Source organism: Pogona vitticeps, chromosome 4, assembly GCF_051106095.1.
Source record: "Pogona vitticeps strain Pit_001003342236 chromosome 4, PviZW2.1, whole genome shotgun sequence".
Lineage (NCBI taxonomy): Eukaryota > Metazoa > Chordata > Lepidosauria > Squamata > Agamidae > Pogona > Pogona vitticeps.
In genome coordinates this window covers 27,564,905-27,580,198 of record NC_135786.1, presented here as the reverse complement: position 1 = coordinate 27,580,198, position 15,294 = coordinate 27,564,905, and the positions used below count along the sequence as shown (strand labels likewise).

The 15,294-nt window shown below is 40.6% G+C and overlaps 1 long non-coding RNA gene across 1 annotated transcript; it reads left to right on the top strand.

Moving 5' to 3' along the window:
* Positions 1-4,909: 4,909 nt before the first annotated feature.
* LOC140707065 (uncharacterized) lies at positions 4,910-11,514 on the top strand. Its single transcript, XR_013544759.1, has 2 exons — positions 4,910-5,037; positions 7,997-11,514. It is a non-coding gene; the product is annotated as an uncharacterized LOC140707065 (long non-coding RNA).
* The last annotated feature ends 3,780 nt before the right edge of the window (positions 11,515-15,294 follow it).

Sequence of the window (15,294 nt, the reverse complement as noted above, 5' to 3'; positions counted from 1 at the left end):
TGCACAGTGCCCAATCAGCTGGGTAGATTAGGCAAAGATCAGCTCAGCTCACTGAGTTTATGCAGTGTGGAAAAGAAATTAAGACTGCCATTTCTTTCACAGGGAAGGTAAGAAAGGAAAAACAGCCTCAATTTTTTTCACTTAAATGTATGAATATTCCTGGGAGAATTAATGAAGATCTAAGGCAACATTCTCTGCAAGTGCTGCATGCTACTATTTCAAATGAAGCTGAGGTCATTCAGCCCCAAATATTTAGGCAACAGGTAAAGGGATGTTCCAATAAATGTCAGAAAACCTCCACTATTCTTGATAGGATCCAAAGAAAATTGTAAGGGAAGATTCTGTGCTTTGATGAAGAAACTTTTCCTTGCACACTTTCCAGCTTCGCATATATTCCTGTCAGCTGTGTTTTTTGTTTCACATGACTCCTTGAAGAGGAAACTGAGGGCATTACTTAGAAGAAACAAAACAGCCATGTCCCCTCTGGGTGAATCATGTAACTTAGAAATGACCTTGTTCACAAGATTTTCCATTTACTGCAGATGGATGTTAGTGTGAGGAAGAGAAAAGAAAGAGAAAGAGAGAACACTGGGGGGGGGGGGATATACTTTTGAGATTTTCTTTTTCAGAAAGGCTATACATTTCTCCCCCTTTTGAACAGCTCAGATCCCAAACTCAGATCACACTGGCCAGCATTATATTGGTGATCAAATGGACCCTGCATAGCTTGCCACAGCCAAAGTGCAGCTAATTGTTATGGTGCAAGGGTAGGTCATATGATTGCCCATGCACCCAGTCACACAACTGTGACATGCCCTGGTACCTCATCAATTAGCTGGAATTAGTTGCCGCAAGTTATACAAATCTTAGAGAAACATTAATGGGATTCTACAAATGCTCGTCTTGGCAGATCTATGTGAGAGGACCCGGATTGTGCCCTTCACCAGCCAACAACAAAAATGATTTTAATTTTTAAAGCTTTATTGAACAATTTTGTGGGGAAAAGACAGGCACGTGTTCGACTGGCCGCAGCAGGATAGTGTCAGCACAGCATGAAGGAGCAGATGCCTGCAATGAATAACCCATCTGCCATCCAATGCATATGTTACAACCCTTGTGGAGTAACTAAGGATTACCAAACTGAGATGGTTGTGGCCCTGGGTGCCAGTATGGAAACCCACTGGCTTTCCTGGGGTGGGGGCTATGGCAGTCTTCCTGAGCAGGGCATGCCCCTTCCAGCCCCCTCCCTAACTCCATATTCCATCCAGGAATCTCTAACCTGGAAGAGGGCCATTGCTGATTTCCCTCACTTGGTATATGTTCCTAAGTGCAACAGCTGACACAAGAGCTGGGCAAGATTTCCTCTAGCCATGCCCACCTCCTGCAAAACTATGCCTTCTACAACCACTCCAAGGTGCCGTCCTTTACATCTACTAGCCAGAAGTCCTGCCCTGCTCCAAAACATGGATTCTATCTGCTTGGTAAAGATCAGATTTTGACTATACAGTGCTCCAATGATGAATCTGCATCCTGCCACCTTTGGAAACAATGCACCTTGATGCCCTTGTCACCTTTATTTGGGCTAAATCTACTCTACCTGGTTTCATGGCTCCGCACCACACTCACCAACTAGAGAAGGCCATGAATCATGAATTCAGCAGGTTGTGCCAGTTTGGTGTTTCAGGTGCACAGCTGTTCTGCAGGCACCTAGCTTCCCAGCTCCACCTCCTCCAATGGGCACCCACTCAGGCAGCAACATGGCTTCCCAGTCCTGCCTCCTCTGGTGGGTGCCCACTTAGAGGCAGCGCCCAGAGGAGGTGGGACTGGGAAACCATCCTTCTTCCTCTGAGTGGGATAGATGCTCCTGTAATTCTTTTAGGCCTACAGTTTACGTGTCATGGCCCTTGATTGTCTCCCACTAAACAACAACCTATGATTCGCTGTTTCAAGTGCCAGGTCTTCTTTCATTGGACCACTCAGGATCCTCTCATTTCTTCAAGCTTCTGTGAAGTCCCCAAACCCTGTCACCATTATGGCAGCCACTGCAGTGAGATCCAAAGCCCTCGCAACCAAAGATGTGGCTGTTTGAAGCATTCTCGGAGTCACCAAACCACAAACTCAGGTCCCAATTAAGTTTGGACTGGGTGACGCTGCTTGTCTTTATTTATTTATTTATTGCATTTATATGCCGCCCATCTAGACATAGTCTACTCTGGGCGGCTCACAACTTAGAAGATTAAAAACAATTTAAAATATACAGTTTTACATTAAAAACAAAATGATATAAAATGTAATATAAATTTACGATTTTAACAGTTAATTTAAAGCAAAGAGTCCCAAGATGGCAAGAATAAAAGAAGAAAATTAAGAATGACTTAATTGACTGAAGGGAAGGCCTGCTTGAATAGCCAAGTTTTCAGCTGGCTTTTGAAAATGCCCAGCGAGGGTGCCAGCCGAATTTCAGTGGGGAGGGTGTTCCACAGCCGAGGGGCCACCGCCGAGAAGGCCCGATTTCTTGTTTTTTCCTTCCGGGCCTCCCTCGGCATCAGACCCCTCAGCCGTCCCTGCTGGCTGTGTCGGGTGATTCAGGTAGATCTGGGTGGGAGAAGACGATCTGCCAGGTATTGAGGTCCCAAACTGTTTAGGACTTTATATGTAATCATTAACACTTTGAAGTCAATGCGGAAACGGACGGGCAACCAGTGCAAAGCAGCCAGAGTGGGGGAGATATGTTGGTGTTTTCTCACCCCACTAAGAAGCCTGTCTGATAAGATATTCACTTTGAACACTGAAGTAGGCAAGCAGCAACACTGCAGTAGACATGGGGCAGGATCCTGTACCTTGCCCTTCCTCTCTCTTTTACTATTAGAGTACTATTATATCTAAAATAGGGTACACAAGGATTGCTCAGAAGGGCACAGGGTCACAGATATCAAACACAGTCCTCCTTCTGAGTCCCTTACCTTGCTGTGTTGAGAAGAGTGATCTGGAAAGAGGGTTATGCTCATGCTTGCTCCTCAAAATCAGGAACTTTGAATATAAATAGTTTTTCTATTCATCCTTGTTAATGGTACTGAATTAGTTTTTGTTCCTTTGCTACAAGGTCCCAGTGGATGTTTCCTGATAAAAAGAAATATCAGGGATGCCTCCTAATCAATGTCTAGTGGCCACTGCTCCCCTCCTCTCTTGTGCATCCATCCTTTTAGGACAACGGGGCCAAGTCTGGGATTAACATGGTCTAGAGGGGCAGGGTAAAAATCCAATAAATAAATAAAATAAATAAATTAACAAAAATCTTATAAAAGTTGCTCAAGTCTCTTTCATGGTGCCACACTAATTGCTGAAAGAAAGAATCTCTCACCCTGCAGTTCCTGTCTTTGTTTAGCTTGGTTTCAGTGTTTCACTCAGCTGCTGTGACTCGATTTACATATGAGAAAAGGACAAAGAAAATCCAGTAAGTTTCAAAAACAGTGGGAGTCCCACAGTTGGCATCAAATTAGGTCTAAAATGTGAGCCATTGCCAAGTGACTTTCTTTATGGCTTATTACACTAAGACACGCATGGGTGGGCCAGACAGGGGCAGACATTTCCCTCCAGTCTTTAATTTATTTGATATTTGTTATTATTATATAAGGTTGTTTTCAACATTGTTGGCTTTCAGCTAAGTAGCAGCAGTCGGACAGGCAAAGGGGTGTGTTACTGGCTGGTGTGTTTGTGTGTGGGATTTTTGTTTTGTTTTTAAGACCTTGTCTCCTTATAAAAGCTCTACTGTATGTTTTTAAAGAAGGTTGTTAGAGGTGGGACTGAACCAAATATACAGCAGTGTTACTTCTAGGAGAAAAACACCAAAAAAAGTCCTGTTCAAACTTTGCACAAACTGAAGCAAACCTATCCTGCTTAACTGCTTCTGAGGAAGAAATAGGCTGCTTAAAAAGAAAAGAAAACACTGGAAGTAGATACAGTCATGTGGGAACAGGACTGGAGTGTACAATTTGAACAGCAAAGCTCCTAAGCTTAGTGTGTGGCATTCTTCCTTTCATCCAAGTGTTAAGACTTCAATAGGTAAAGGTAAAAAAGGTAAAGCTTCCCCTTGCCAATATGTCCAGTCGTGTTTGACTCTAGGGGGGCAGTGCTCATCTCCATTTCCAACCCATAGAGCTAGCATTTGTCCACAGACAATCCTCCATGGTCCCGTGGCCAGTGCGACTAGACACAGAACACCATTTACCTTCCCACTGAGGTGGTACCTATTTATCTACTCTCGTTTTTGCATTTTGCATGCTTTCGAACCACTAGGGTGGCAGGAGGTGGGACAAGCGACGGGGGCTCACTCCGTTGCATGGATTCGATCTTATGACTGCAGGTCTTCTGACCTTGCAGCACAGAGGCTTCAGCGTTTTAACCCTCATTAAATCGGTGTGGGGGGAGGTTCCTTTCTTATCCCATCATCTCTTCATATCAAGGGAATTTAAACTTCATAGATGTAACACCAAACCCTAGAAAACATCCATTTTGGACAACAACACCATGAATCCACCAGCCAGTAGCTGTTCTAGCTAAAGAATTCTGGGAAATATCGGCCCAAGCATAACTCACAATTTTTGCAAATGCAAAACCCAGACATTTTCAGTCCTGTTTCCAGTTTCTTGCCTGTGTGGAAATTTGAACCCACTCCTCATGCCCTGAGCCCGGTACCTCTAACAGGAAACTTTGGAGGGTGTAGGGGTATGTGGGGGAAGTTATTCTTGACATACCTTGGATACACAACTCTTCTGGCAAAATCAGACATAGATGTGAGAATTTTGGACTACAAATCCCATAATCCTCCATTCTGGGAGTTCCACTTGTCAGTTGCAGACCTACAAATACCAACTATGGCTCACCTGGAGAAAAGACCTAGCTGAGAAGACTTTGTGGCTTAGCATAGGCTTAGTGCTGCCATAGCTGGGCACTTCCTCTCTGAATAGAAAGTGAGGGCAGAGTTATGTTATGCTCATGTTACACCATGAAGCCTTTCCAGCTGGACCTTTTCTCCAGGTGAGCCACATTTAGGTGTCACTAGTCTAGTCTGTGAGCTGGAACTCCCAGAATGAAGGATTGGGGATTTGTAATCCCAAAAAATCTGAAAATCCATGCCTAATTAGAAGTAATGGAGAGGTCATTGTCAGTTTGTTTATTTGTTAAAATAAGGTGTTTGTTGTTACATTTAAACTGTTCCATCTGCCCATGCCATTCCTCCCAAACTGAAAGCCTGTTTTTAACATCACATGCACTCAGATCACTTTGCCAATAATTATCCTGTGCCCTAGCTGCTTATGAGATTTAGCTGCAGGGCTCCTAAATAATGTTATGCTGTTGATTTCTTGGGAATAAAAGTTTTCATGCTGTCCTCTCCAGACTGAACAAGTTCCCCTTTCCCTTGCATGATCAGGCTCCTCTTTCTCTCCCAAACTTGCTCCCACATTCCTGTTTTCAATGTCCCAAATGTTTCTGTTGGTTGTGTTCTTGCTTTTCTGGCTTCTTTCTTCAGTTCTTCTTTGGTCTTGGCAGTTATATTCAAAGAACCTACTTAGGCAGGTCCAGAGTCTTGTTACTTCTAATTTTAGTTCTCAGGGCCCTTTGCGCTGCCTGCTGTGATTGTCCTCTTCTTCTGATCCAAAATCCACATCAACACACTCTTGTTTGCTCCCACTGGTTCTCATCTCATGACTAGCCCCAAACCTTCTAATTTCTGCATATCACTTACTCTGGTGGAATTCTAACCCTGCAAGGGCATTTGTAATGCCTGCTCTGGACATTAGTCTATATGTCATGGAGGGGATGTCTAGCCAAGGTCACAGATTCCAAATCCAAGAAAGAGCAAACTGATGCATTGAAACAGTAAAGAGGGAAGGATTTATTGAGAATGGCTTTAGCCACTAGACTTACAGATAAATCATAGTTAAGAAAGCTAAAACTTGTCAAGAAATACGAGTGTCTGCAATGGTAATGAAAATATCCCTTACAACTTTAGCTTTAAACAGAGAGAGAGAGAGAGAGAGAGAGTTGGACAAAGGATGAGATATTTAGAATAATTTGGGGAAACTAGCTTGACATCTGCTACTGTATGGATTTCAATTATTGTACTGTGTAACAATTTGTGTGAATAATAGCCATTTTCATGGTTGTGGAATTTCGCATAATAAGGATAAACTTGTACTTCATTAGAACTCCATCCCTTTGCATAATAGGCATCATTGGGCCTTGCACCCAGTACAAATATGTCAATTTTATATTATTCACACTTGTTGAGATGTTGTGATTAGGAGCAGACTCCCAGTGCAAGCAAATACTACAGAAGATGTTCGTCACATACAAGGAATAGGTATAGATGCATGTAACGTGTGCGTTTGTGTGTTTCTGTTTGCAAATGACCCTTCATTTTCCCCACAAAAGCTGTAACCACACCCTAATGTTATGTTCCTCCTTCTCTTCTGCTGACGGGCTGCACATGACTCTTTCTCCCTTCCCACCCTACCACTGGTTTCTTGTTGCACAATCGAAACCCATTTGATGGCCCAAGCCTGTCGCGTTGTGGTCATGGAGACTCAGTAGGAAGCATTTCCTCTTTTCATCCTATTTCTTCCTTTTCTCTCTTCTTTACAGCTGTAAAGTCTGTCAAAATTGCCAGCCCACAGACATAGTGGCTTATGTCCACAAGCTGCACTCTAAACATGTACTGTTTAAGCCAATGTGCTAAAATTAGAAGATTCAGTGGATGGGAACAGCAGTGTAAATTGCTGTGCGTTTTGGGATATTGAAGTGAGATTATTTAAATTTGAGATATATTTATGAAGAAGATGAATATATTTTGTGGTGGCATGTGTTCATATTGCAACACATATTGGCTGGAGAGGAAGGAACACTAGCCCACCTCTCTCGTGCTAATGGGTTCATTAACTACTTCTAAATAATGATGTAAAACATATGGGTGCACAGGTGGCCATTCAATAAATACTAAATGAATTCAACATGATCACCATTAACACAATTAATACCCAGCCAGTCTACAATGATGGAACTATTAAAATTAAGCATCACTCTAGCTCCTTCAGTACATGGCAATTTTATGATGGAAACCAACAAAAGGCTAGAATTAACTTTTTTTATTACAGTTATTTTATTTACTTGCAGGCAGTTTCTAAATCTTTCATACATCTCCCTCATCATCAAATTATGCAGACTTATGCACTGTGGAATGAAGAGTAACTGAAACAATTTTCACCAAAGAAACCAGTTGAGGAACAGCAATAAAGAATAATAGTTTCTTTTAAATACCCCATGTATGGAGTTATAGTTTGTTTTCAATGGAAAAAACCACATTTTTAGCAAACTTGGGCCTTCTGAATTGCACTATGGAAATTAAAAAGAAATGGATGTATAAGATGTTCATAGTTGCTCATTTTATCATTTTATCATCTTCTCCATACATCCATCACACATTTTAGATAGTGCTATACAACAGAGGGTTTGTGAAGTCCATATCTTAAATTCAGTTCAAGTTAAATGTAAAGAAGGCTGCAGCAAAATCCTCAGTGGCAAATGTACTGGAGAAGAAAAGGAGAACTTTTAGGAGTGTCAAAGTATTCCCTGAAAGACATGCCCCAATCTTTATTACACTCTGCTAGCTATTCCTTTGAACACGTACTTTTGTTCCACTTTTTAAACCCCCCATGGATGCTTCATTCTCATCACACCATCCCAGGCAATCATGGTTTCAAAGCTATACTATCAATGCCCAACAATCACATTTCACAGAAGGGATGTTGGGGGGGAGGGGGATAGTACTTGCACAAGATCAGCCTGAATCAAATCAGGGAGGAGACATGAGTACTCACTCCCCAAACAATGAGGAACTCAGAAAGAAAGGAAGAAAGAGAAAATGGTAGAAAAAGGGAACAGTAAGGCTACCACTCTGAGGTCACTGGCACTCACTCAGTCTCTCATTCACTTGCAGCATGTTTTTCTCAGTGCCTGTCTCCAGCAGGCAGTTGCCTCTGTGGCCGGGGAGCCCCTAGCTGATGGTGAAGCTGGTTGGGGTGCCAGGAGCCAGCAGTGGAACAGAGGGGCTGTTCCCCTGATTGTCTGCATGCCAAAAAGAATTCACGCCATATTGCTGCACCAGAAAGGCAAGGCACAGGTGTTAAAGAGGAAGGTTGCCTCAGTCCAAGAACGAATGGAAGTGGACATGAGTGCTTTCCCCCTCGCCAAGCCAAGCCATGTCGTCTGTGAGTTATATGTAATATTTATATGCCACTTTGGATATTGTAGAAATGCTGCCCTTGGTATAAGCAGTGCTGAAGAATATAAAGTGAAAACTATGGGGCAGCTGCTCAAAAACACATGCTGTGCAAGAGTCATAATTAGACAGATAGCTAGTTCCATACTCTCTGCCCAGATTTCTGTTTAAATGAAAATAGAACCATAAGAGAAAAAGAGAAAACATAAAACAGAATTCAAAGAAGGAGGTGTACCATGAAAATATCACCAATATCCCAATACTTTGCGTACATTAAATGGAATATGGAACTATACCTGTTTATTCTTTTTCTCCTTGATCTGATTTCAGTGCATGTGTCTGACACTGATTTTTATTTATGCATCTATATATTATTAAAATAAAATGAATGTTCTTCTACTAAATGAGCCCTTGAATCACACTCTCAGTACCGTTTACCAAAAAAGTATAAAACAACTAAGAGAGTGTGTATGCAAATACTTATTCTCAATCACTTCTTCTCACTTCTATTTCTTAATCATTAACCATATGTCTATTTTACTCAGCGTTAACTCATAAATTACTTCCTTCCTTCCTTCAGATATTGTGAAATGTGAAAACTCTGGGACAAAGCTATGCATGAAAACCCCAACTCATTGCCCCATCGAAAGGCACAATTTCATTTCTTCATATCTTCAGGTATATAAATACCAGTATTTTATTTTAACTGGTTGGATAGCTCAGTGAGTTAGGTATCTGGCTACAGAGCCAGAAGTTGGTTTCCCCCTATGCCTCCAAGGAGAAAGAGACAGCTGGCGTGTCCTTAGACAAGCTGTACAGCCCTAGATGCCCCTGCCCCAGACAACAAGATATTTTTTTCCATCTTGAATGATTAATTATTTTTTGATATTGGTGTTATTTTTATCTGTTTATTTCATTTGATGTATGCCGCCCAGAGTTGTCGAATGACTAGATGGGTGGGATATAAATATAATAAATAATAAATAAACAAACAAAGAAGCTTCACAATGTAAAATGTCCCTGGCCACATCTAAGTTCTATCAAAGACACATGTGGATGCATAACTCACCACTTTGAAAGGGAATCTTTCACACACCTTCACTGAAGGACCAGCTCTATACCTGTGGCTCTCATCTTAGAATAAAAAAAAAGATTTATTTACTATAACTTCCAGATGCTTTAGGCAACGCAGGCAAGGGTCAGGTCTCCTTGGATAGATCCTACAAAAACACCTTGGACCAGAATTTTAGGAAACATTGGTTTATACAGAGCCATAAGTCTGTCACCACATTTGCTTTAGATTTTTTTTTCTCTTTTTATAGGCACAGAGCTTGAAAAGCTGCTCCAAAAAGTATAGTGAGCATTAAAAGAAACCTCAACTCCTTCTCCTGTTTCCTAGCTGTTTCAGGTCACAGTGACCAATTTCTTACCATACTAACATCTGACTGATGGAACAGTCACACAAAGACAGTCCTCATTGTAAAATAGCACTGAAGGTCTGGTCTGCAACAGAATTCTTATCTGCAGCAAATAAAAGAGAATATTTAAGAACTGTGGCAATATTTAAACTCCCCCTGAATTGAAAAGAGAGATGATTTAGTTTCTAATACATGCAATGCACAATAGTGGGTAGAGGACAAGTGGGGATTCACATTGACATAACAAGGGGAGGCATCATGTAAATCATCCAAGCTTAATGTTCTACTAGCCAAAAAATTCTTTTTCAAAAGGATGATGCTTTTGCTTCAAATCCAAATTTCTAAGAACATTTCTCAAAGTAAATTACAGTACCTACATGTAATTGGAAGCCAGTGTTTTTTCAGCTGTCACTGTCCCTTTGAGGAGCTAGATGTGATAGGAAATTGGCCACAATGTCTTGAAGCAATGTCTTGAAGTGGTGTTTAACAGGAAAACAGGAAAATCATGTCTGTGCTGAGACTGCATACCAGGCTAAAATGCAAATGGAAACAAGTACTAAAGAAGGAAGAATATGAAGTAGAGGAAGCCAAATTTAGAAACCATTTGGGCTTCAAATTCCTGGCTATCTCCTGGGGCCCATGTAGACAGTTGTTGCCAGACTGTATCATTTCATCTGTATTTAATTGCAAGAGAAAAGACTTGTACAATTAACTTTCCAACAGGTATGTGATATACATACATGCTGTTACAATGTGATATTTGCACTATGCACAGGCTGGTGTTTTGTTTTGTCTCTTTTGAAGTTGTCTATGCATATGGGTTAAGTGATGTCAAAAACAATCTATGCTTATGATTGATCAGTGATATGAACTCTCTATCTAATGCAAAACTATACCTCTACAATATACAATATCAGCACCATCAATCTTCCCTCGTCTGGTGCCCTCCACATGTTTTGAACTTCAAACTGGTCAACTTAGGTAGAAGTGATGGTATCTGCAGTCAAAAACATCTGGAGGGCACCAGGTTACATGTAAACTCTGACATGACTAAGGTTACAAATAAGCTTTTACTAGATGCTGGCTACTTCTAAAATATCAGTTCAGAGGGTGGATACATTTTGCAAAAGGTTCTGGTGCAACAAGGTTCTTTAGAAGAATCATGGCCTTGATTAGAAGAAGGAAGTGAGGATACTCATTACCGGATAAAAATAATTGACTTGAGCAAGCTTGTGACACTATCCTGTTGTGGTTTGTTCACGTGTTGGCTTCAAGAGGAAACTGAAAAGATGAAGAATTGCAGCGTCCCCAGAGAATGAGCCATGTCACTTCAGAATAACCTGCTGTGCAGAAAAAAAAAAGACAAAAATAAATCCATCCATTTAGTTAAATATATAATAAAACAGAGTGGCTGGCGCTTTGCTTTCCCATTACTTATATCTCAAAGGCCAGTACCTACCTACCTCTTTGTAGTATATACAAAGTTAGATGACCCAAATTAAATTTGTATTCATGAACCAGGAGCCATTTTTGTGGTTGTGTCTCTTGAGAAATATGTAACTGTGATCATAAGAAAGGCTACCTCCTCCCTTTGCAGTCACCCTGGTAGACAGCAGCTGGCCTCTGCTTTTTCAGCAGTGTAGTGCTGTATGGCAAAACACCTCATGCCGGACTGTAGCAGTTTCATAATGCATTTACTTATCTATTTGACATTTCATTTAATTGTTACAAAATCAATTTAAGGACCTAGCTGAGAATTGTTGCAAATCTCTGCATCCTTTGCTGAATTTCCAAAAAAAAATTTGTGAAGGAGAAAAAGACACAGCAGTTTCACATTGCCTCCGAATGCTAGCACAGGGACCCTTCCATTTAGAAAAAACTCTGAGTGAGTCACAAATGACAACTTAAGAAGTGTTTTGTTGCTTCTAATTGGACAAGTTCAAGTTCTACCGTGGACCCTCCAATGACGATGTTTTGTTTTGTTTTGAACAAACCAAGAGAGCATTCCCTGACATGGTTGCATGGGCATAATTTGACAATATGAAACCAATAAACAATGGGGTAATCTGGAAAAGTGTACCACTTCTAAAGCCCTTAGAGAAATACCACAGATTGTAGGGCTGTGCCAAAAAAAAAATTCCAGTGAGAATTTTGACTATTCTCATTTAATTATACAGGAAAGTAATTCAAAGGAGAAGATATTTCAGAAAAAAAATTACAGTTGAAATCCAGGAATCTTGTGCCTACCTTACTTATGGCATGGATGAAGAGCGCCACCACATCCACGTGGTTTAGTATACCTTGCTCCAAATGGCACAAAATAGGCAAGTGCATATACCCACCAGTTCTCTCTCCAGTCCATAGTAGGGTGATGCTGAGCGTACTGTACCAGTTGGGGCAAGGTAGGGAGTGGAGCACCAGCATCATGACTCATGAGCTTTATTGATTCACATGCCATAGCAACAGTAGTACAAAGCCAAGCCAAACCAAAATCCACCCCTGTCCATTCCATATTGGTTACCTTATAAAGATCTGCTGGCTGGTGTCAGGTTTCAGCCCCTGAAATTTCAGGGCAAGGAATAAAGCTAACCGGGCAACTCTACCAACTTCCCATAGTTCATTCTAAGCACAGGAGAAGACATAATTAAGTAACTCTTTGCACAGGGCTTTTTAGGATCAGGAAGTGTGGGCATCCAGGGAAGTTGCCAAATAATGAAGTGGCATATAATAGAAGGAAGGAAGACATGCAGTACCCCCTGCCACCTTGCTATGTTACAGTAAGTTTTAAAAAAAACACACCACAAAAGACATTCTAAAAGGCACTGAGAATGGGATAGAAGAACAGAAACCTCTTTCCTTAGGAAAGAGAATGTTCAGATAGAATAGCAGTAATGCCATCTTTGCCCTATAGTTGGGCAAAGATGCCCTCCCTTTTAGCTAGTCCAAGTTTTATAGGAAAAGACCTTCACTCTGTACTCCTTCTCCCTCTGCTGATTGTCTTCCTTTGTTTCTGCAAGTACATGTCTTATCTGACATCTTTATGAATAATGACATATGAGGAAAAAATCTCTTGGGAGTAAGCAAGTTGGCCAGAGTTTTATATTGTTCAAGTAGCCATGCCTTCCTTCACATCTGCAGATGCAACAGATGACATTTCCATTTTGTGAGAACCTTTGTTTGCTAATTCCTGTAGGCCATGCAGCTTTGAAAGGCACAGCTATGTGAAAAAGTGGCAAAAAAAGTTGGCAAATTTACACACTGTGTGTTGGCAACCTTAAATACGAGATATGAGGCCTTGAAGCAGATTCCGTTGTATTCCCCATGTCTTTTAATCTTGTTCTGGTTGCGAGTTGATACTCCCATATGAGAAACTCCTTTTTATATGAGAAACTCCTTTTTATATGCAATGTGAAGGCATTTCCTTTTAAAAGACATGAAGCTGTTCCTTTTTCCCCCTCTTTTTTTATCTTTTTAAAAAGTTCTCCCCACCAAAAAAAAGTGAGGTCTGCATGTTTTCTCCCCTAAACAACTTCCTTTTTATAATGTTAAAAACATATGTTGTACAGCTTTGTTCTCTGCCAAGATATTAACTCCTTTTGCAAACATTGTTTTCTAGACAGCTAGTTTCTTACATGTTGGTATCTGGAATGAACGGAGCATGTCATGATCCTGGACTAGAGTTTATTTGCTCCCCAAGGCAATACAGAGCACCTTCTTAAAAAGTAAAAGCTGGCACAGCGCAAATCCCTGCACACTGCTGAAAACTCAGGACTATAGATACTCCTCATTTCATTCATTCCTTTTTCACTAAGGCTGTCTACAGTAAATGCTTCCACTCAGAAAAAAATTATTTGGTGGGTGTGTACCTACTGCCCTGGAAACTACAATTTCTTTAAAAAGAAACAGCACGTTCTGTTGGGTTTTAAAGAAAGGGCGGCCAACCACTTATGAAAACTGACAAAACAAGAATGAGGAGTCTTCTTCATCATGGCGGTACTGGCTAGTGAAGATGGAAGTTATAGCCTAATGCCTCTGTGCATGGGAAAGCTGACATAGAACAGTACTTCACAATCACTGGCATATGTATCATTAGTGGGACACAGAAGCAGTCCAGGTAGAACACGACTTTTTGAAACAATAGCCAAAATCTTATGGATAGTCATACAATTTCTGAATAACCTGTCATTGCTAATTACGGCTAATTGACAAGATGCCAGGAGTCACGTTAGTTATATGCCTGGTCCTGCATCTTGTTGTGTGGCTGAAACATACCCTGGCATTCCTCAGTTAGCCACAGCAAGTTATGCATATTCTACACAGACAGCAATAGAATTCAAGTCAATTACTATGAGTTTATTCTTACTCAGTCCCTATGTTCTCCTGCAACTATGACACGTTATCTGCTGAAAACTCTGCTTCTTATGGATTTGGCTCCTTTTGGTCATTTGGCAAACCAGTAGTAAACTGGACACTCAGTGTTCCTCCTAGCTCCTGTTTATACCTTTAAAACCTACCATATAAAAGAAACACATGGTCCATAAATTATTGTTGTTAATAATATTAATATGAAAAGATACAATGTCTATAAACATATAGTCCAAAATCCTATTACTTCAACATAGAATGAAAGGGGAATCATGTCAGCATCCCTTCCCAAATCAAGCAGGCTTCCCATTGTGCAACAAGTTTTTTGACTGACCGTTCAAACAGCACAAGAACAGACAAAAACTGGTTATACAATGGGAATCCTAAAGATACATTATATCCACAACATTCCCCTAATGTATGAAACTTGTGTGCTCATGAAAAAAGGGAAATAAGATTAATTTGACATCTTGTTTCTGAGAAATTCATGTTTTCTTTTAGAACTCACCACGTTCCTCTTTACATCATCAAATATAGAATGTTTAATCATCTGTTCTGAAGAATTTCTTAGTGTCAAGGTCAGAAACTGCCTGGATCCTTCTCTCTCCCATTTCTTTAAGATGGCAACATTTGTCTACCTGAAGTCTTTAGGGACATCAATTGTTTCCAGTAATGCCTGAACATTACAAACAGACTCTGAAATTGTATGTGCAAGTTCCTTTAGTACACTTAGATGCATTTAATTTGGTCCTGAGTGCCCAGCTTTAAATACCATAGGGAAACCTGTATGTAGACAACATCAATGGCAGTAGTCATGATGGTTTAAAGGATATTTGTTGAAAAACAGCTCTGACAATTGTTATGTGTAAAGGTAAAAAGTGGTTAATTGATGAAAAACAGGAGTCAGCTTCTGGGATTTTCCCTCGTGTGTCATTTTGTGAATAGTGAGCAGAAGACAATATCCTGTAGACCATCTTGATTGCTACTACTGGTGTTGTCAACATTCAAGTTGCCCTTTGCTATGCAAAGCATGGCATCCTTTTTCCGGCTGGAAACACGGGAAAATATTGTGCAACAATATTGAGCCATTAGCCATTTCTTAGTGTTTTGAATCATGGGTACAGAAGCACAATATCCCATATTCAAAAACTGGAGGGTTTTTTTTTTGTCTGTTTATATAGGAATCAAGGAGTGCAAGGAGACTGCAAGGAGAACAAACCTATCAGTTCTAAA